Source organism: Podarcis erhardii (genome assembly GCF_964252035.2).
Source record: "Podarcis erhardii genome assembly, chromosome: 6".
NCBI classification, from domain to species: Eukaryota; Metazoa; Chordata; class Lepidosauria; order Squamata; family Lacertidae; genus Podarcis; species Podarcis erhardii.
In genome coordinates, this window is record NC_138510.1 from 72,351,523 (window position 1) to 72,373,036 (window position 21,514).

Genomic DNA, 21,514 nt, shown 5'->3' on the forward strand with positions numbered 1-21,514 from the left:
CTCCAACAGCGATAAAGCTGTCCCCGCTGGACAGCTGGGAATTTTGCTAATATAGGAAAATCTCCCAGATGGTGTGGCAGCATGTAAATCCTCAATTTTAAGTCCCCTGGATGAGGAATATGGCTAGACAGGACATGCAAAAGCATGCTTGAGAAAATGTTTATGTCAGCAATTTATACCACCCCAAAGGGACCTGGGAAGCACTCCCTGGTCAGCCCCAGAGGACCATTTGCCTGGGGAGCTTGTAGCCAGGGCTGCTGCAACAAACAGCTGTGCAAGCCTTTGGGAGGCAGAGACATGAGAGGACACCAGAGGAGGGATGAAAGGAAAGGAGGACCGAGGCCAGTGTTGCCCGTGGCACCCCTGATCATCATTGAAGGCATCTCAGGGCACACTGGTTGAAAACCACTGGCTTATAGTATGTAAAATGGCTCCCCCCCCTTTAATTGTAGATTCGTACAGAAATGGGACAGAACTATCTTATGAATGTAGGCATGTAAGACTGGCACAGACACTGAAATCCACCCCTAGCCTTTGGCTTTTGAACCAGCTTCGAAAGAGTCAAGAAAGTCTGGCAGTGATGATTAGCCAAACCTCCAGGTCAAGTGATGATGTATCCAGAAGCAACGGAAGCTGCTCAGAATGGAGGTGGGTGGGCAAACTTTGAGAAGAAGGCTGTTGTCTTTGTGGCCTTCTTGTGGGCTTTCCAGTAGCATCTAGCTGGCCAACAGGATGTGTGACTGGTAGGGGGTAGGATCTTAACTCAAGAAGGAGGTAGATCCTCACCACCACCACAGATGGCATTTCAATTGTTGTTTTAACCTGTTTTAAACCACTGCTCACACCTACATCCATTGATTGCACCATCTCTCTCTTTCTCCTGTTTTACTCACTGTTTTCTTTTATTGCTCTTTCCTGTGGCCCCCCCCCCCCCGCCGCTTTTAAATTTTGTTGCTGGCCATTCTTGATCATCCCTTTGCAACGAAGAACAGCATGGGCAATATCCCAAATAAATATGTAAAGGACACGTGGTAACACAGACGTTTCTCAAAAGCAGGATCACATTCCAGAAACAGTTTCAACTCAAAAGAAGCAGGCCGTGCTGTCCATAGACAAGTGCAACTCTTTCCCCCACTCCTGTTTCCCCTCCCCCGCCCCCAGGAAGAACTGTTCAATAAATTTCAGTTTTATCACCTGCAGGTTGAAGATTAATAAGGGGATGCTCCTGCACAACTCCCATTGACATGAAACAAGATAAGCCTTTTCCTAGGCCTTTCCAATTCCAGAAGGAAGAAAATTCTCTCAGCAACTCATTCCTGCACACACACACACAAATGAGAGGGGGGGGGAGGGAGGGACTCCAGAACTGTCATAAACCTGGGTAGCTTAACACTCTTATAGAAATTGTCCCTTCCACAGGTTATCTGGAATCCCTGCGGCTAAGTGATAATGCTGATATCTCTCATCAGCTTGGATAGATGCCGTCACTTTGAGGCTTGGGTGAGATCCTAGGTCACTTCCATACAGTGGCGTAGCGTGGGTTGTCAGCACCCGGGGCAAGGCAAGTAATTTGCGCCCCCTAACCCGTGGATTTGCGCCCCCTAACCCTAACCCCCAGATGTTGCGCCCGGTGCGGCCGGCCCCCCCTGCACCCCCCACGCTATGCCACTGCTTCCATATGTCTTGTTTTTAACCATTTGTTCTGATTTCTTTGCACAACTTTTGCAGGGAGGTTCTATAAGGTCCACTGCATATCGGGCATTCATTCTGATTTGGTGCGAGGGAAGTTGTTGTTGTTTAGTCGTGTCCGACTCTTCGTGACCCCATGGACCAGAGCACACCAGGCACTCCTGTCTTCCACTGCCTTCTGAAGTTTGATCAAACTCATGTTGGTGCTGGGGAAGTTATACAACACTATAAGCCAAGCAATTGCTATTCCACACTTCCCAGGGCGTTTCCCCATCACTTTCCTTACAGCAAAAATAATTGTGGGTGATATATACATATATACATATATACATATATACATATATACATATATACATATATATACATATATATATCAGGTTTGTTTATTTATCTAAGAGAATAATATTCCATCCATCACCCTATATCCCAAAGCAGTTTACAAAAACAACGCAGAATTGAAAACATTGATGAAAGCATTAGAAAGTAGAATATAACAACAACCATGGTGCAACAACATCCTGAAAGAAAATGGCAAAATCTACTTCAATTGCACGCCGTCAGTTTTCCATTTCACGATTCAGCCCTACCCACAAAATGCCAGCAGGCTGGAAGCAGCACTAGGCTCACGTCCATACTCTCCAACTAGTTATGACTGCCCTTCTTTGGATTCACACCCTGGAGCTGACCGATAACAATACACTGTTTCCTTTAATGCTCCTCAACTTTACTGCATTTTCTCTAATGCAGCCTAATCCTGCTCAATTTCCAATCCTCTGCTGCTCATACATTTTGAAAGAAGCACCATTAACACTTGCTTTTACACACATTAGGCTTTGAATCAACTTTGTTTTGTTTTTAAAGGGGCAAAAATCCCCTAAAGGGCAGCGCTGGAGAAAGTTTAAGCATTTTCTATTCATCCTGTTCAACACCGCTAACCAGAAAGCAGCTGAATTCCCCCCGCCTCCCCGCCATGTTCAGGACTCCACTGCATTTGCTATCAAAGGTGACATTATAAAAACACTACTGAGATGATAAATGATTACATGGTAGAACCACCTCTTATCTCCATTCAAAACGAAACACAAGGAGGTCACTTGCAAAATAATTGTTCTAGACTGCTTTTGATGCTTTAAAAATGTACATTGCCCTGTTTATTTATTGGAAAGAGCAGTATCTAAATACTTTTACAAATGAATAAATCAAAGCAATATGGTTTAGCAAAGGGATAGCCAATGTGAGGGTCTCTAGATGCCATTGGATTGCAGCTCCCATCAGTCTCAGCCGGCATGGCCAGCGACTAACAAGGAGAACACCATGTTGGCTGTCTCTGGTTTTGGAGGGAAAACATCAACATTGGATTACTATAACGTGAGAAATATGTGATAGATCTGAATGGGTTGTTCAATCAGTCTGATTATTTTTTTTAAAAGACCCCTAAGAAGTGGCTACTCAGAATACTGCCATACAAACTCTAATCCTACCCATGCTTCCCCCTTCTATCCTAGTTTGAAGGTAATGGATTGTAACCTTGGAGCCCAAGAAAGTAAAATCTCTCACTGCTTCCATTTCTTCCCCTTCTTTTTGCCAGGAGGTGATGGGACCAGAGGCCATGATCTTAGCTTTTTTGATTAAAAAACATTAGCATTCTGCTATTGCAAGAAGGAGCAAGGGTCTTCACAAACAGCCAGACATTGGTAAAATAACCCTAAGGGAAGGTCTTGTGGAAGGGCTGTAGCTCAGTGATAGAGCATCTGCTTTGCCTGCAGAAGGTCTCAGGTTCAATCCTGGGCATCCCAGGTAGGGAGAGAACCCTGCCTAAAATCCTGGAGAGCCTCTAAGAGTCTTTGTGGACCATACTGAGATAGACCGACATGCTGAGATAGATAGACCAATGGGCCAACTCTGCCGAAGACAGCTTCCTGTGCTCCTTTGTATATGAACTGCTTTGAACTAGGGTGTGGTGGTTTCTTTGTTAAAAACCACAACATTCAGAGAAGGGACTTGGAAAGGAATATTCTTCAGTAGGTCCAGTGCCTCTCCCAGACATTCCATTGCCACCATCCTGGCTAGGGCCCCACCTGGCTCTCTGCAAGCATCGCCAAGTTTGTTCCAAAGCGGGTATCATTTCTTAGGAGGGCTGGCTGGATCTGGAGTAAACATTCCCAGTTCATTAAGATTTGTTGTTGCTGAACATTTTCCATTACCTGGATTTATGTGCTGTGTGGTGCTTAATCATGTTTGCAAGGAGGAGAGCACTTTTCATTTTTGCTTTTCAAGATTGTGCTGGTGATCACACACGCACACCCACTTATAAGCATGCCCGCATATACAGATTCTTTTCATTTGGGTGTGCGCAGGGAGGGTGATGAATGTTGATGTTTATGAACTTCAAGGTATGGCAGCCTTGGAAACTGAAGTGCTTTGTTTATGCAGAGTCCAGTTACAACCCAGAGGGTGCCAATGCAAACTTCTCAGGTCAGACTGCCATGCCAGAAATGTCACCCACATTCCCCTACTTAAAAGGGCAGCCCTCTTTCAAAGCAAAAAAAGTGGGGGGACACCTCCCTTTGCAGCCGCTGTGGTTTTAAAAATCCGAGGCCTAACTATGCTGTCTCAAACACAGCAGTTTTAAAATATGCTTTTATCTGATTCCCCCATATTTTTTTTTTTATCTCAGCAGGAATCCACTATTACCAGCTAAGCTGATTGATTGCGTCCTCTAACCAGCCTCTGCACCAGGCACACAGCATGTCCTTTGGACTGGAAGTCAGCTTTCATCCTCCAGGACCACCTGGATCAGCAGCTATTTTGGGTACTGTCAGCACACCACAAGGTCAGAGCACCTCTTTTCTTTTTGGGAGATGGCAGCATCATACCTGCAAAACGTGGCGACGTTCTCCTTTCAAAAGAGTCAAGTTCCCCACACTTTTACTGGAGCTGTCCGGAGGGAAGTATGATGCATCTTGTGGCAATTTCCCTCATTTGTTCCAATTGGGTCTTTCTGATCTTAGACAACAATGTGAGAAATCATTTACGGTCCGAAGAGTGCCTGTTTCAAAGCCTTCCATCTCTTTGTCACGCTCTGGTGTGACCAACACCAAGGCAGAACTATATAGATCTGGGGTTCCAAGTGTGGCACCCAAGGAAATATTGGTACCCCCTGCCTCCTCTAGTTTTTTAAATTTTGAAGGGTTTGGAGTGCTTTTGTTGTTGTTTGCAGGGAGGGGCACCTATTATTTTTGGGGTCGCTTCCTTTTTGTCATGTGTTTTATTTATTTGGAGGCCTTAGTTTGGCTGCCCATTGTTGGGTGGTGGTCCTGAGCATCACTAATTTCTGTGAAATGATCATTCTGTAGTGCCCATGATAGTTCTGGACCCCTGTAGACAGACTCCATTCTCTTGGGCTCTCACTGAGTACTATGGAACTAGTAAACTGTAATATAAAAATGAGTGGTGGGGAATAAGTTATATTCTGTCTGCTTTCAAAGCCGAACCTACCAAATTTTCACTTTCAGAAACAATACATGAATCGAAACACAGCTACGCTTTGAAATTTTGTAGTGCCAGCCTCTAGCCAAGCACAAAAATGCAACACTAGGATAAATTGTGCAAAAAAAATGCATACATTTAGTGAAAATAACACACAGTAGTAACACATTCTATTATGGAAAAATCCTTTGCAAAAATGTGCGTATTAAGCAAAATTGCAAACCCAAATGTGTATATTTAGAGAAATTTGCTCTAAGATTGATCAATTTTCATTTCGACTATTAAAAATAATTTCAAACTGATGTGAAAATATGAACATAAGATTGGAAAAATTAGAAACTAAAATTGATAGATTTACCTGTCCACTTTGGCACTGGGATGGAAGCAGATCCATGTTGCCTCCTTTGAAATGTTAATGTCCCCCATTTGCGAATGTTTGACAAAATAACTATACACCAGTCAGAAAGACTAATTTCCTTCTATGTAAGTGAACGGCTACCATTCACTACTGTGCTATTCTGAAGACTCTCATGGCAGTGGAGACAACAATGGTATCTCGTATCTGATGCAATTTTGCAGTGTTGCGTATCTACAGACACCGTGCTGTATGGATCTGTGTTGTGTACTTGTGCCACATATAGACTTTACTCCCGTTCCACTTCCCTACCGGTCTAGCTGATGGGGATTTATGGAAAGGCTAAAATGTTTGAAAATATTGTAGGGAAAATGTGTTTTCCTGTTGTTGGAGGGAGGAATAAGCAGAAGTGTGGGGTGGGTGTGGGTGAGTGTGAAATATATGCAATACTTATCAAACCTCTACTTAACTTTATGACTTCTTGAACATGAAATGTATTGTGCATAATAATTTAACACATAAAATTGTACAGCTTGTTATGTTTATGAAACTCTAAAGCATAAATGACTTCATTTTATGAAAAACAATAATTACAAATATACCCAGTGTCAGCTGGCGGGGGGGGGGGCAGGGAAATGCGAGTTGCTGTGCCCTATGGGAGTCAAGTATATCTTAGGGCTTTTATGCCAGCTGAGAAAATAGGAATAAATCATAAATACATTTTGAAATTAGGAAGCATCCGCATTACAGTAAACAAAAGGTTTTATTACCTGGGCTTATAAGCAGCATTGTCAGGCAGAAAAAGAAAAGGTGTATTTTTTAGAGAGAAGGATAAGAAAACAAGTACCCCTGTAAAGCAGCAAAGGTTAGAATCATCAGCTTGGTGCCCCTGAGTACACAGATTGGACAAATTCAATCTGGTAGAAAGCTACCAGTGACTACTAGCCATGATGGCTATGGTCTGCCTCCACAGTCAGAGGCCTCTTCTTCTTCTTTGGCGATCACTCATAGCCAACTAAGACTGGCTTCTATGAACACGGTTTTAATAGTGAGTCTGTGGAGGCCAGTTCTGGATGCACATGTCCTTCCACAGTGGGGACATAGGTTTTCGGGCAGGAGTTGATCATGGTGAGGGTTTGCCAAATGTACCTTCCTCTTAGCACGCTTCTCCCTCTCGTCCTGAGTTCAAGCGCCTTCAAAGTCCATGACACCTTTGATAAAGGCTGTTCTCCAACTGGAGCACTCACAGGCCAGTTTCCCAATTGTTGGTGTTTATACTACTTTTTTTTAGAATTACCTTGAGAGAGTCTTTAAACCTCTTTTGTTGACCACCAGCATTACACTTTCCATTTTTAAGTTTGGAATAGTGTAGTTACTTCAGAAGATGATAATCAGGCATCTGAACACCATGACCAGTCCAACAAAGTTGATGTTGAAGAATTATTGCTTCAACATGGGTGATCTTTGCTTCTTCCAGTACACTGGCAATAGTTTGCCTGTCTTCCCAAGTGATATGTAACACTTTTTAGAGACACCATTGATGGAATATTTCAAGGAGCTGGAGATGGTGTTTATAAGTGGTCCATGTTTCACAGGCATGCAGTAAAGTTGTTAGTACAATAGCTTTGTAAACAAGCATTTTGGTGCCCTGCAATTGTCCTGGTCCCCAAACACTCTGCCCTTCAACTGGGAGAAAGCTGCACTTGCCAAGCTCAGGCAATGCTGGATTTCAGCATCAATGTCAGTCCTTGTGGAAAGGTAGGAGAAGGTAGGAGAAGGTAGGAGAAGTGTAGGAGAAGTGTAGGAGAAGTGTTCAACACTTTCCAACTATATACTATTGAGTTGGATTTGTGGCACTGCAGCGGGGTTGTTTTGTGCTTGCTGGTGCAGCCCTTTGGTTTTTTGGATGTTGAGCAAAGATATTCAGGATGGTTTGGAGATCATCATCTGAGTGTGCATACACTATGTTGTCATCAGCATACTGAAGCTCTATGATGGAAGTTATGGTAACCTTATTCTTTGCTTTCAGTCTACTCAAGTTAAAGAGCTTTCAACCTGTTTGATATATGATTTCTACCCCGGTGGGGAGTTTTCCTTCAACAATGTGTAGGATCATGGCAACGAAAATAATAAATAGAGTTGGGGCGATAACACAACTCTGTTTAACACCTGTTCCCACTGTGAATGGTTCACTTTGAGAGTCATTGTTATCTGTGATTGTTGCTGTCATATTATCATGGAGGAGCAAATTTATCTCAGCAGCCGACAGTCAGAGGTTACCTTCTGAATGCCAGTTGCAGGAAACAACAGGAGGGCCCAGTGCTCTTGTGCTCAAGTCCTGATCAACAGTTTCCCACAGGCATCTGGTCACTGTGAGAACGGGATTGTTCTCATGGGTCTGATCCAGCAGGCTCTTATTATGTTCTCATACCCTCTAACATTTCTCCAATGAAAATAAGGATGTCATATATTGTGATGGGATTATGAGCTACTTGTGCGTAAAAGTTCAGTCCCTCAGATCTTGGGCATATTTCTCAAGACTCTGTGTACAGCGGAGCCCCTTAAGCATGACTCCCTTAATCGCTGGCAGAATCCGACAGTGGGCGTTTACGGAAACGACTCCAGCATAGAAGCTCCTTAACGGAAACTCGTCGTCTGGATTCTCGGCGCGACAGTTTCCGGCGCGGAGTGGGTGTACCTATAGGAGGTCCTGCGACTTCTCCACTGTTTTCGCTGGAAGATTCCCTGAGCAATTCCTGCGCCTCACTCTCTCTCTGATCTCCCGCACTCCCCCTGCTGGTACCTTCCCCCGCTGCTAATTCTCTCCTAGCTTCTGAGAGCCCCTCCACCACCTGCCTTTCCGATGGCAGTTCCCTGACATCCACCTCCCCCCCAGGGCCCCCTTCACCCCCTCCCGCCCCCTCCTTTACTGGCGGTGAGGATGGAAAACCCCGGAAAAAACACTCCTCATTGTTAGAGGATTCAAACACTTCTCTCCACTGACTCCCATCTCTACACCCTGAGTCCCCTTCCTCGTCGGAGTCTATTCCCTCCTCCAGCCCTGATTCTGGGAACCCTTCGAACTCTTCTTCTTCATCGGTGGTGCCGAAGTGTTCCCTCCCGAACCGTGCTACGGGCTGAGGTTTCCTTGGGAACCGTTGATGAAACACTTCTATTAGAACCTCGTCATTGACCTCCTCTGCCGGTACCCATGTGTTTTCCGATTCCGGTTCCCCTTCCCATACAACCAAATACTCCACCTGATTCCCTTTCCACCTGGAATCAATGATTTCTGCCACCTGCATGTTGCGTTCCCTTTCTTCTATGACTGGTGTTTGAATGACCTCCCTCTCACGTTCCCCCCACTCCCGCCCTTCTCAGTACGGCGACAGTAAGGACCTATGAAATACTGGGTGCAGTTTCATGTGGTTGGGCAACCTGAGTTTGAATGCTACCGGGTTGACCTGTTGTATGACCTCAAAGGGTCCTAGCCGTTTGGGTCTCAATTTCTTACACCCTCCCTTGAACGGCAGTCCTTGGGTGGACAGCCACACCCGGTCCCCCACCCTTATGGTTTCACCTTCCCTTCTGCTTCTGTCTGCTTGCTTCTTGTATTCTTCCTTGGCCCTCTCTAAGTTGAGTTGGAGTTGCCTGTGGATAGCTTCCATCTCTTCCACAAAGTGTTCCGCTGCTGGGACACTCCATCTTTCCCCTCCTTCTCCTGGGAATGCCCTGGGATGACACCCATAATTAGCCAGGAAGGGACTCATCCCTGTGGACACATTCTCCGTGTTGTTGTAGGCAAATTCTGCCAGGGCCAACTTATCTACCCAATCATTTTTTCTGTCATTTACATAACACCTCAGGTATTGTTGTAAAATACCGTTTGCCCTTTCCGCCTGCCCATTTGTTTCTGGGTGTCGGGCAGTCGAAAAATTGACTTCTACGTGCAGTAAGCTCATGAGCTTCCTCCAGAACCTGGAAGTAAATTGTTTCCCCCGGTCTGAGACCACCCTCAAGGGGGCGCCATGCAACCTAAAAATATGCTTTACAAACAACTTGGCGGTTTCTTCCGCTGTGACCGCGTGTGAACAGGCTATAAAATGGCACATCTTAGTTAATAGGTCTACCACCACCATGACAGCTGTCTTCCCTTTGGATTTTGGCAGATCCGTCATAAAATCTATGGCTACTGCCTCCCATGGCCTTTCTGGTGTGGGTAAGGGTTCCAATAACCCTGCTGGTGCCAGCCTCTCTCCTTTTGTTCGTTGGCATCGGTCGCACCCCCTTACATATTCCCGTACGTCTTCCCTCACCTTGGGCCACCAAAACTCCCTGGTAACCAACCACATGGTTTTGTGTTGCCCGAAGTGCCCCGCTGTGGGGCTGTCGTGCAATTGTTTGAGTACCCTGCCCCTCAATTCCCCTTCCGGTATGTACAGTGCCCCCTTGTAATACAACGTTCCGTTCCTTTCCTCAAAACCCCCTGTGTTCTCTCCACCTCCCCGGAGTCCTCTGAGTTTATCTTGGGTGTAATCATCGTTCTCGGTTCTCTCTACCAGTTCTCTTTGCCCCACCAATACCGCCCCACACACCCAGTGGTCCTCGGGAATGATATGTCTCTCCTCTGGGGACTTCCGGGTTGGCGCCATCGCCGAATGGCGGACTCCCTCCGAGCTCTGGAGGGAGCCTGCTCGGCAGGGGCTGGGTCCTACCGCGCCGGCGACGCGGGGACCCTCAAAAACCATGGGCGCTGAAACCCATGGACATGGTGACTCGGCTGGCACCTTTTGCGCCACCCCCGACCCGCGAAGGAGCCTTTTTAAAGGCTGCGGAATGGGTGACGGGGGGGTGGTGCTTTGAGTCCTCTGCTTCCCCTGCCGAGCGAAGCCGCATGCCATTTGACGGAGAGCGCTGACTTCTTCTATTGAAAATTTGGACTTAAAAGAATAACCCGTGAGTAATTGGAACCTGGACTAAAAAGGGGGATAAATTTTTTAAAAAAATTCGGAGCGAGCGGGGGAGGCGCAAAAAGGAAGTCAGCCCCCCCCCCCTGTCGTAGAGGAGTTAAAGTAAAGGATTTGACAACTAAGATCGAGCGTAACCCTATTTTGACAAAGTTACTAACTTCGCGATGGAAAATTATAAGACTGAGCTGGAGGAGAAAAGTGGAATTGAATTAAAAAGCAACCCCCCCCCCCCCGGAATCCTGGGAGCGATTTGTGAGAGCACCGGGAGAAGAGAAAGAGAGGTTTTGACAGCTGTCAAAGAGCTGTCAAAGCGGAAGAACAAAAAAGAGAACTTTGTTACGAGGACTTTGCCGGTTACATTTGTTATAAATTGGATATAAATTGTTTAAAACAAGGAATAACAAGTTATTTTGACTGGTGGGCGTGATCTGGGAGGGAATTGAGTTATTGCAATTCACCTAGAGGACCTGAGGGATATTACAAGTATTGTTGGCTTGGAACTTGAATAGAATTTTTTATCTCCTGGGAAACTGCAGAAATGGAACACTATTTTGTCTACAGAGGTCTACACACTAAAGGAGACAATAGATTTATCTATTGAAGAATGGAAGGGACTTGGCATAATGTTTTGTTCCTGAATAACAGAGCCTCTGCAGAGGAATTAGAAGCTTTTGGAATTAGAACATTTGTGCAGGAGAGCAGGAAAGAAAAAAAAAAGGAGGAGAGAGATCAATAAGAACAACAAGAACAACAAGAATTGGACAAAGTTGGAAGTGGGAGCATTTGGGACATCCAGATTTGAAAGGTCTAAAGAAATAAAATTGGAGCTTTTACTCCTAAATATAAAAATCTGGATGGAAGAAATGGGCCTTTTTGAGATAGACTCCTTCCAAGATTGGACATTCGAAATTAAAGATGACTGGTAAAGGACTATGGCCTAGATAGAGGTGGGAGCTCCAGGAAGACATCAGACGTTGAAGAACATTGGGAACGCAACCGGGAAAGGGGGGAGGGAAATTTGGAATCCAAAGGGCGTAAAATTATATTTGATTATCTTAATTATATTTTATAATTTTATTTTAATTAATTATATTTGATTATTTTAATCTGTATTGTATATTAAAGGAGGGAACGCGCGGAAGGGAACAGGTCGATTTTAGGGGATGGGAAAATATTTTTAAAATTGGGCTAATGATAATAAGTTCAAAATCTGGGATAAGAACTTGCTGAATTTATTTGTAAGAATTGGAATACAAGAGGGGGGAGGGAGGGGAAGTCCTGGAAAGATGTTATTGAAAATAAGATTTTAAATTGGGATGTTTTGTTCTTTTTATTTTGTTGTAATTGGAAATTTCTAATAAATATTATTAAAAAAAATAAAAAAGATATGTCTCTCCTCTGGCGCTCCCTCTCCCTCCAAATACTCTGGTTTTCGAGAGAGAGCGTCCGCTCTGACATTCTCCTTCCCCGGCACGTAGCAAATTTCAAAATGGAATTTGGAAAACTCCTGGGCCCATCTCACTTGTCTCTGGTTCAGTACTCGGGCAGTTCTCCAGTATTCTAGATTTTTGTGGTCGGTGCGCACTTGGACCTTGTGCTGCGCTCCGATCAGCAAATGTTGCCATCTCCGGAACGCTTCATGAATGGCGAGTAGTTCTCGGTCGTACACGGTGTAGTTTCTCTCAGATTTGTTCAGCTTCCGCGAGAAGAAGGCACACGGTCTCCATTCCGACGTATCTTTTCCCGGCTGTAGAAGCACCGCCCCCACTGCTCGGTCTGATGCGTCAGTCTCCACTCTCATTGGTTGCCATAGATCCACGTGCAAAAGTTGTTCTTCCGACGCAAACGCCTTCTTTAAACTTTCGAACGCTCGCTGCGCCTCTTCCGTCCAAACAAATTTCTTCTTGCTGCTGAGACAATCAGTGATGGGAGCCGTTAAGTGGGCAAAGTTCTTGATGAACTTCCGATAGAAGTTTCCGAAGCCCAGGAACCTTTGCACGTCCTTCTTAGTTTTCGGTGTCTTCCATTCCAGTACCGCTTGAACCTTGCTGGGATCCATGGCCAGTCCCTTGTCTGACAACCGGTACCCCAGGAATTCCACCTCTCTGGTATGAAACTGACACTTCTCCAGTTTCACCCACAGCTGGTTTGCTTGCAGTCTGCTCAGTACCTCTCTTACGTCCCGCACATGCTGCTCCTCATTCTCTGAGTACACCAAGACGTCATCTAAGAACGCTACACAGTTCTTGTAAAGCAAGGGTCCCAGGACGTGATTCATGAATGATTGAAAACAGGCTGAGCCCGCCTGTAGACCGAAGGGCATAACGAGGTACTCAAAGGCCCCCAAGGGGGTGAACATCGTGGTTTTCCACTCGTCTCCCTTTCTCATACGTATCAGGTTATACGCCCCCTTAGGTCCAGCTTGGTAAAAATTTTCCCTTTCCTCACCCGGGTCAAAATGTCATCGATTCTGGGCATGGGAAAAGTCACGGTTTCTGACACTGCATTTAGGGCTCGGAAGTCCATGACCAATCTGGGTTTATCCGTGTTTTTTTTGTCCACAAAGAACACTGGGCTGCCCTCCACCGCTCGTGACTCTCTGATGAAACCTCGCTTGAGGTTTTTGTCAATGAACTCCCTTAACTCCTGCATCTCCCTGTCTGACATAGCATACAGCTTGCCCACTGGCAGTTGTGCTCTGGGAGTAAGTTAATTTGACAGTCAAAGGGTCTGTGCGGGGGCAGTTTGTCTGCTTCTCTTTCGCTGAAGACATTAACCAAGTCGGCATATTGTCATGGTACCTCCCCTTTATCTGTTACTTCCATCCCTGCTAGCGTGGCCTGGGCTTCTGCCTGTGCTTCCCCTCCCTTGCAGTGCGCCAGGCAATACGCTGACCCAAATGAGACTACTCTCTGGTGCCATCCCACTAGCGGGTCATGCAGCGCTAGCCAGCTCATTCCCAATATGATGGGCGCTCCTCCCAGGGTAGCCACATTAAACGCTATGACCTCCGTGTGTCTTGCCACCCTCATTATCATGGGAACAGTCTGGAGGTTAACTTCTCCCCCCAACAGCTCCCTCCCATCAATCGTTGTCACCTGCAGAGGGTTACTTAAAGGAACAGTCTGTATCTGGTGTTCCGGTGCAAACTCCTTACTCATAAAATTGCAGGAGCTGCCTGAGTCCAATAGCGCCCTTATCTTTAGCGGATGTCCGTTTGGTAGCTCTAGCACCACCTCCACGACAAGCGCTGGTCTTGGGGGTTCAGGCTTGGGCACATTCACTGCTCTTTGGCCTGGCTGCTGTGCCCCGATGCTGGCAACCAGGCGTTGGCTTTTACCTGCTCCTTAACCCTCTCCTCCTCCCCCCCAACAGCTCCCGCCATTCCTTGCCATCCCTTCCTCTGAGGGCAGACTCTGGCAAAGTGACCTGGCTGTTGGCAGAGGAAACACTTCTTGGCGCTCTTTCCCTCTTTCTTCCGCCCTTCGTTGGCGTTTGAAACTCCGCGCGCGCGCTGTTCCAATCTCCATCGGTTCTACTGGCGGTAACTGCTGCCCTGGTATCTCTGGAATGCGGAACTCACTCCAACGTTCCCCTTTCCCTTCCCGCTTTTCCAAGGCTCTTGCCTCTTGGCGCGCTCCGACGGCAAGCGCTGATTTAGTCAATTGGTCCATAGACTCCGCCCTGGGCGCGCGGGAAAGTTCATCCTTCACCGCCGAGGATAACCCTTCTTCGAAAAGCATTTGAATTGGGTCTGCAGACAGGTCCCACCCCAGTTTATGGATCAACATGGTAAACTCAGTCCAGTACTCTCGGACGGAGCGGTTCCCCTGTTTACACGCCATCAATTGTCTGCGCACCACCCCCTGCTCAATCTCACTGGAAAACATCAGGTCCATGGCGCGAAAAAATTTCCTCGTGTCCTTTAGAGCGTCACTGTTCCCTGCCATCAGGGGCCTCACCCAGTCTTTCGCCCCACCTTCGAGATGCCCAATGACATACGCCACTCTCGATTCCTCATCTGGGAAGTCATCAAACTGCAGATTGAGGGTGTATTGCATCTCAGTCCTAAAGGCTTGATAATTTCTGGGATCACCCCCAAACTTTTGCACCAACCCTGGCACCTTCCTGGCAAGTGGGGTGGTTTTGCCCTTGTCTGCATCCTGAGCCCGCCTCTCTTCGAGCCTCACTGTTTGCAGCACTAGCTGGAGTTCCAGCACCCTGTACCTTTCTTCCAGGCTTGGACCCGCTCCAGCTCCTCCTGCGTCTCCAGCTCCGGTTGGGTTGCTCATGATGCCTTTTGCACAAGCGCTTACGGAGACTGTCGGATTGCTGTGATGGGATTATGAGCTACTTGTGCGTAAAAGTTCAGTCCCTCAGATCTTGGGCATGTTTCTCAAGACTCTGTGTACAGCGGAGCCCCTTAAGCATGACTCCCTTAATCGCTGGCAGAATCCGACAGTGGGCGTTTACGGAAACGACTCCAGCATAGAAGCTCCTTAACGGAAACGCGTCGTCTGGATTCTCGGCGCGACAGTTTGCGGCGCGGAGTGGGTGTACCTATAGGAGGTCCTGCGACTTCTCCACTGTTTTCGCTGGAAGATTCCCTGAGCAATTCCTGCGCCTCACTCTCTCTCTGATCTCCCGCACTCCCCCTGCTGGTACCTTCCCCCGCTGCTAATTCTCTCCTAGCTTCTGAGAGCCCCTCCACCACCTGCCTTTCCGATGTATGTATGTATATATGTATATATAAATAAACTATTTTATTATTTGTACCCCATGCATCTGACTGGGTTGCCCAAGCCACTCTGGGAGGCTTCCAACATATATAAAAACCATAATAAAACATTAAACATTAAAAATCTCCTTGGCTCTGGGGGGTCACATAACTCCATAGCCACAAACATTTCTCTGATGAAAATAAGGATGTCCTGAGGAAAAGCAGGTCATTTTGAGAAGAAATCAGGAACTGGGATGGCTTCTGTAAATCCAGGACTGTCCCTGGAAAATAGGGACACTTGAAGGGTTTGAGAAGTTGTTGTCTCTTTCTTGTCAGTTTGCACCTTGTTTATGTGTATATTTCCAAACGGTACTTTTCACGAAGTTTCAGTCAAGCTGCTTCTGTCACAAAGATGGAGGAGTCTGAGGAAAATGGGAAACAAGTGGAGCCTGAGACTGTTCTTTGCGACCATATTATAGAAGCAATATACCCGACAGACGCCCAGACGCCATGAAGTAATTCTGGACCTCAGCAGAAAGAGCCTCATTCAGAAAAGAAAAGGTCAACCCTCACATTTATGTATATGTATTAAATCCCCCCCCCAAAAAAAATGTACAAAAAACTTATCAACCCAAGAGGTTGAGCCCATGTTAGGAGAAGAAAGAAAACAAAAGATGCTACACCACTTTCCTTCTTTATAAACTTCCTTAGAAACAGCTATAGGCATATTGAGCACTATTAAACATTTCCTCACAACAACAGAAAGAGAGTTCAGATTGTATTTATCCCAGATTATTGTATTTGTGGATCTGTGAGGAGTGTGAGTGCAAAAGCACTTCCCCAAGTATATACAAAAATGGAAATTTAACACATCTCAGATGTATTGTAATAGCAGCATAAATGTCTGGGTTAATGTTATGTGTATGATTAGAGATTTTCTCCTTTTACATAAACATTATTTTTGCACAACCTAAAAAAAAAAATAGAATTGACAATCGTCATGTTAATAGACGACAAAAATCTCTAAAAGATAATTGCATATGTACATTTGGCGACAAAGAATGATAGCTGGTGCATATTGGGTAGATTTCATTGACAGATATGATCTAAAATCCTGCTCCCCCCTCCTCCTCCACCTACACAAAGATCTTATTGAGAGACTTTTAAATGCATAATGTGGGACAATAAGAAAATAAGTGCAGCTGCTTCTTTCTCACAAATAGGTCTGGTCCAAATGCATTGCTGCTAATATTTGAACCACTAAGAGGGGACTGTGAGCTCTCTGCCCCTTTACATCCACCCCCTATTCCTGCCTGCCGTTGCCAGATTTCACCAGGTATAGCAGGGTAGCCAATGGACCCCACAATCCTCTGGAGAAGCTGGCTCCTCTGCTAGTCGCCTACAGATGTACAAGAGGATGCTATCCTGTCACCAGTGTTGAAGGGGGATTCAAAGGCCAGGCCAGTCATCTTTTCCTCATGGAATTTTTTTGGGGTGGGGAATGGATGAAGGGGCAATCTTTCCATATGTCCCAGCCAACAAAACATCTCTGGCCAGTCCTCGATATGGCAATATGTCTCCATGGACCCTAGTTATGATTCATGATTATCAGGATTTCCTTCGTTCACCATGGTTTGCAAAACAGTTCCAATGTCCATTTAAGAGACAGACCGGCATCACACCTGCACCAGGCCTAAATGTGGGATACATCAGTTTTGCCTCTTGGCAGAGTGATCTCTGTGCTGGACTGTAATTCATTTTTATTTTTATTTTTTTAAAAAAACTTATTTATTGATGTTTCACAATTATTATTTTTTACAGAAATTACTTTATCCATTGACTTCCCATCCCCATTCCATAGTTTCCATTTTTATCCTTAAACGCTGCACATAAAGGTAAAGATAAAGGGACCCCTGACTATTAGGTCCAGTCGTGGCTGACTCTGGGGTTGCGGCACTCATTTCGCTTTACCGGCCGAGGGAGCTGGCGTACAGCTTCTGGGTCATGTGACCAGCATGACTAAGCCGCTTCTGGCGAACCAGAGCAGCGCACGGAAACGCTGTTTACCTTTCCGCCGGAGCGGTACCTATTTATCTACTTGCACTTTGATGTGCTTTCGAACTGCTAGGTTAGCAGGAGCAGGGACCGAGCAATGGGAGCTCACCCCGTCACGGGGATTCGAACTGCCGACCTTCTGATCGGCAAGTGCTACGCTCTGTGGTTTAACCCACAGCGCCACCCGCGTCCCACATATTTCACACTTAATATTCAATACACCCTTTTTAACCTTTTTATCTTAATAATTAATGGTGTTTCTCGTATTTCAAATCCTGCTTGCCTTTTCATCTCACTACAATAGTTCTTTAAATACTCAATAAAAAGTCCCCAATCCTCAAGGATTCCCCCCCCCCCATCATTTCAGTCTCTAATCTTTGCTGTTAATCTTGCCAGTTCCGCATACTCCATTGTTTTTGAAAGCCATTCTTCCTTTGTTGGAACCTCCTCTTCTCTCCATCTTTGGGCATACAGTATTCTTGCTGCTGTCGTTATATACATGAACAAGTTAACCAACTCTTTTGGTGCATCATTGTCTAGAATTCCTAAAAGAAAAGCTTTGGGTTTCTTGGGAAAAATTTTAAATCTCATTATATACTGTAATCTATTCTCAGTAGTGACCAGCTGGAAAGGGGTTTCACTGCAGACCTGCTGGCGTCCTGGCAGCAGCATCTCTGCCTAATACTGGGATGGTGAGGCAGGTCAGTGGCAAGGTTGGGGCAGATCAGGCACAGTGGCAGAAGTGCCAGATTAGCTCTGGCAGTGTGCCGAAAGCCACCACCTCCCTGCTTCACCCCATCGCTGGTTCCAAAAGCCACCACCTCCCTGCCTCACCCCATCGCTGCCCTAGCAGGAGCACCACCACCAAGAGCACAGCTCTCTCTGCTCCTGTCCACTATAAATCCTTACATTTATGGTTTTATTGAGATATCCTCTGATGGGCCTCTGTCTGAAAACATTCGGTTTGTTGAATACTTTACCTGCTACTGACAACAACCTTCCCCACTCAACACACACAAACAAACAAACAAACACATATATCCCACCAGTTACTCCATTTCCAGACTCTCCATGCACCCCTATTTCCCAGGGACAGTCCCAGATTCACTGAAACTGTCCCGGTTTCAGATTTGATCCCGAAAGGTCCCTCTTTTCCTTAGCATGTCCCTCTTTTCATTGGAGAAATATTGAAGGGTATGGTAGGACAACCTTATTTTCATCAGAGAAATGTTGGAGGGTATGGAATTGGATGCATTCGGGGCTTTGCTTCTGGCGGAACTCACTGGAACTCAGTTCCGGCACCTCTCAGGTTGGCAATTTTGCCATTCTAAGAGAATAAGGGAGGTGTTCATGGCAAGTTCCAGCACCTCTTTTCCTAGGAAAAAGATAGCACTGGGTATTTTCATCAGAGAAATGTCAGAGAATATGCATTCCTGCCTCCCCTGGGCAGCAGGCCTTGTGTGTTGACTTTCTAGCATCACAAGCATTGTTAACAGGAAGGATTAATCTGAAATTGCAGGTCCTTTAACTCCTTGAACAATTGATTTCATTCACCTCGCAGCATCTCCTTGCACCAAGCGCGGCGTGATAAGTATGAGGCCCCACAAACGGCGGGAACTGGAGATAACTGCAGCTGTACATCAGGTCCCATCACGATGCGGCAGCTTCTCCGTACTGTGGACTCCATATATTAGCACTCAGAAAAGTTGAATCAGCACACAAGTCCATTTCTTGAAAGGTATTAATCGCTTTAAAGGGAAAGAATAATAACAGGGCGATAGAGAGTGAAGGAAGGAGACGGGGAGAAATGCAATCTGTTAGGAGACTGGGACAGAGCAAATGAAAATTAGAGCGGTAGTTTGCTGTCACGAGAGAAGCCTAACCGGTGAGCTACACTTCTCGGAATGGCATTTTGCTCCTGTAGTAACTCCTGTGAATCAGCGGACTCTTATATGACCATAAACCACAGCCGGTGACCAGGGATCTATATAAAGGCATTGTCCTGACTTATTCCATCAAGGCTGGCATTAGATGGTTGGGACCTCCAAGGGAATGAACCTAGGGTCTCAGCTTCCAAAAGTTAGCTCCAAGTATGTATGTGAGGGTTCTCAAAGGGAAGCCATAGGCAGCCCATCATGACTTTTTACTTAGGGATGAAGCTGGTTCAGTTCATCTGGTTTCTCTCATCAGGTTCCCCCCCCTCTTCCCACAGCTGGATGTGTACACTGATTCCACCCAACAAACTGCACAATGGGATGAAGATAAGTTGATCTGTGATGACTCATCTATGCAAACAAGTGACCATGGTGCAGAGGTCATCAGATGTTGAGAATGCATAGTTGAATCGGCCCACAATGAAGGACAAACTGCAGAGATCCCAAGGACTGAAAAGAATGAGAAGATAGAAGAATAGAGCACTAAAGGGAAGTAGAAAGCTCTTTGGAGCTCCAGGGATTCCTATAGGCTGGTGTCCAAAGAAATCATGCATCAATCACAGCTCTGATTTCACTCATTGGCTAAAAACATCGAAAGGTGGGGGAAATCCCTTAGAAGTGTCTTAACTTTCTTTCTATGAGGGCCTCTGCTGATATGGGTTCTGATGTCATTCATCCAATTGTACCATTATAAACCAGATACAAGGGAGTGAGGAAAACCCTTGAGTGCTCCAGAAATGTGTGGAAGAATTGGTGTTCCTTGGAGGAGCCCATGGAAGCACGTGCCAGGCAGATGTCTTCTTATGCTCTCACCACTTCTGACACCATCGTGCTGAAGCAACATGGGTGGTAGGGCCCCTTAGGGTTAAGAGCTTCTTCCTGGAACAAAGCAGATTTCAGCTGTTAACCCCAGCAGACCCACCCAGGTGGCCTCCCCACTATCAACTCAAATGGGAGGACCAAGTGGAAATAGCCCAGTGTCTTCCATTAAAACTAAACCCCTTGTTTCCATTTTAAATATGGGGCAATTGAGAAATCTTTGCAGGATTACACACGTACAGTATTCTTAATTGGAATAGGTCTGAGAAAATGTGAGACGAGAAGCATTATGTGCTCCCATTGATGCATTACTTACCCTTTTTTTGCATCTGTGTGCTATAACATTATTGAACTCTAAATATTTGGAAAGTGTTTTCTCTTTTACTGTTGTCTACCAGCAGTCATTCCACCAAGGAGTGATGGGACTGCCAGTGTGGTGTAGTGGTTAAGAGCGGAAGACTCGTAATCTGGGGAACTGGGTTCGTGTCTCTGCTCCTCCACATGCAGCTGCTGGGTGACCTTGGGCCAGTCACACTTCTCTGAAGCCTCTCAGCCTCACTCACATCACAGAGTGTTTGTTGTGGGGGAGGAAGGGAAAGGAGAATGTTAGCCACTTTGAGACTCCTTCGGGTAGTGATAAAGCGGGATATTAAATCCAAACTCTTCTTCTCCTCCTCCTCCTTCTCTTATCTCTTCATCGGCTCATCTAAGAGATCTGTAACTTTGAACTCCTTGAATCCTTTCATTCCAGCTGCTAGTCACAATAATTCCAACTTCCCCTTTTTCCTCCTCCCTCCCACCCCCCTTTCCTTTTGCACCTTGACTTTCAGATGGTAAACTTGAGGGCAGGAGCTGTCCTTTTTCTATTTTGGAAACTGGTAGAATTCTTTGTCTGTTCTCTAAGAATTCGGACACATTTTGACATTGCATGGCCATTTTTTGCATGAGAGCTCCTGAGGTCAAGAAGCAGGTTTTTGTCTCAGTTTGGATACAGTTAGGCACCATTTTGGTTTCCTGAATCCTAATTATGTAGTCTTTAATACAAGGAACTTGCTTCCCCATAGCCTCTCTCAATGGCCCCCCGGCCCCTTTGGAAATTTCAGTGGATGAGAATGTTATGCAGGTGTGTGTATTGGCTGGGTGCCAGCTTCCCATTTCCTTGCCCCCCACCCTAGAAAATTTTGTTATGAGACTTGCAACAAACACCTGGATGAAGATCTTGGGGCATTTGCAATTTTCCTTTTGACAGTTAAGCGTAAACCAGCAATTTAAAAAATGCCCTATTCGTTGAGAACATGTCTTTTTGCATTCTTTTTATAGGTAGAGGAGAGGCATGGCTTCCTCAGCGAAGCTAATGAAGGTTTTTTTGGTGTGTTTTTTAAGGAGAAAAACCTCCAAGTCCATAATGTATCAATTAACACAAGTTTACTGCAATGTGATTTTGTTCAGAATGCGAGTTGACACTTGAAAGACAAAAGAATCC

At 45.7% G+C, this 21,514-nt stretch overlaps 1 long non-coding RNA gene across 1 annotated transcript; it reads left to right on the forward strand.

Moving 5' to 3' along the window:
* The first annotated feature begins 4,238 nt into the window (after window positions 1-4,238).
* Window positions 4,239-19,910, forward strand: LOC309344423. The gene is made up of 3 exons (XR_014157713.1): window positions 4,239-4,522; window positions 18,840-19,016; window positions 19,491-19,910. It is a non-coding gene; the product is annotated as an uncharacterized lncRNA (long non-coding RNA).
* The last annotated feature ends 1,604 nt before the right edge of the window (window positions 19,911-21,514 follow it).